The 1,908-nt window shown below is 34.0% G+C and overlaps 1 protein-coding gene across 1 annotated transcript in view; it reads right to left on the bottom strand.

The window, feature by feature from the left end:
- Window positions 1-1,908, bottom strand: part of SYCP1 (synaptonemal complex protein 1) — a 281,813-nt gene that overhangs the window by 1,864 nt on the left and 278,041 nt on the right. The window lies entirely within an intron of this gene.

Below are 1,908 nucleotides of genomic sequence, written 5' to 3'. Positions count from 1 at the left end.
ATTAAGTAACATGTCCTAGATTATAGAGCTAGTAAGAGGTGGAAGGAAATTCAAATCCAGTTAGTTTGGCTCTAAAATCCATTCTCTTAAAGAATATGCTACACGATTTAGTCAGGTAAGCAGTCAGTTCACATGATCTTTTCATGCTCCTTAAAGCCATACTTAACAAAAACTTAAGAGGCCTCATGAATGAGAAATTTCAAACAGATATTCATTAATTTAAGATTTCAACAGAATTCAATAAATAACTCATAGAACTATCTTTATGGATACACTCAAAGTATGCACCAATTGACCAGCTTAAAAAAAGAGAAATGAAATTATTTTAAAAATCATGTAAACTATCAACAAAATTTTACTTAGTACACAGTAATTGATTATTCATGAATGACTGCCCATATAAAAATAATGATTAATAAGTTAATCCAATTTAAGACAACAAAACCTTATCTGTGCTTATGACTCTTTGTAGCATTCTTTTCATGTGCTTATTGGCCATTTATATATCATAATTGGAGAAAGGTCTATTCAAGTCCTTTGCCCATTTTCTAATTGGGGTGTTTTGTTGTTGAGTTGTGGGAGCTGATCATGTATTCTAGACATTAATCTCTTCTCAGATATATGATCTGCAAATATTTCCATCCACTCTGTAGCTTGTCTTTCCACTTTCTTGATGGTGTCCTTTGATACATAACAGTTCATAATTTTGATGAAGTCCAATTTATTTTTTCTTTTATTACCCATGTTTTTGGTGTCATATTCACAAAGGAGCTGCCAAAGTTAATGTCATGAAGATTTCTCCAGTGTTTTCTTCTAGAGTTTTATAGTTTTAGCTCTTAAGTTTAGGTCTTTAACCCATTTTGAGTCAATTTTTTATATGGCATAAGGTAAATGATATATTTTGGATATTTATCCCCTCCAAATGTCATGTTGAAATTTGATCCCCAGTGTTGGATGTGGGACCTGATAGGAGGTATTTGGGTCATTGGAGCAGGTCCCTCATGAATGGCTTGATGCCATCCTCACGGTAATGAGTGAGTTTTCAGTCTATTAGTTCCTGAGAAACCTTATTGTTTCATTTTGTTTTTTAAAAAAAGCCTAACATCTCCCTCCCTTCTCTCTTCCTTCCTTTCTCACATGTGATATGCTGGCTTCCCTTCACCTTCTGCCATGAGTACAAGTAACCCTCACCAGAAGGGTTACTGCCATGAGTACAAGTAACCCTCACCAGAAGCAGCTGCTGGCACCATGCTTCTTGTACATCTGTAGAACTGTAAGCCAAATAAAACTCTCTTGTTTATATATTACCCAGGCTCCGATATTCCTTTATAGCAAAGAAATTAAGGGTCTAAGAAATTAAGGGTCCAACTTCATTCTTTTACAGTTTTCCTAGCACTATTTGCTGAAAAAACTGTCCTATTGACCCTTTGACTGGTCTTGGCACTCCTGTCAAAAATCAGTTGACCACATATGTGAGAGTTTATTTCCGGGCTCTATTCTATTCCATTAGTCTATATGTCTGTCCTTATACCAATAGTATAGTGTTTTAATTACTACCTTTGCAGTGAGTTTCAAAGTTGGAAACTGAGTCCTCCAACTTTATCCTTATTTTCCAAGATTGTTTTAGCCTTTGGGACTCTTTGCCACTCCATATGAGTATTGGCTTTTTCATTTCTATAAAAAATGCTATTGGAATTTTGATAGAGATTGAATTGGACCTGGGTATTGCTTTGGGTAGTACTGACATCTTAACAATGTTAAGTCTTCCTGTCCATGAATATATAATGACTTTATATTTATTTAAGTCTTTAATTTTTTTTCACCAATGTTTTATAATTTTAGGTGTACAAGTCTTTCACTTCCTAGGTTAGATTTGTTCCAAAGTATTTAATTATTTGTAAATAGAAT

The sequence above is a fragment of the Propithecus coquereli genome, unplaced genomic scaffold (genome assembly GCF_000956105.1).
Source record: "Propithecus coquereli isolate 6110/MARCELLA unplaced genomic scaffold, Pcoq_1.0 Scaffold215, whole genome shotgun sequence".
NCBI lineage: Eukaryota > Metazoa > Chordata > Mammalia > Primates > Indriidae > Propithecus > Propithecus coquereli.
This window is presented reverse-complemented; position numbering and strand designations above follow the sequence as displayed.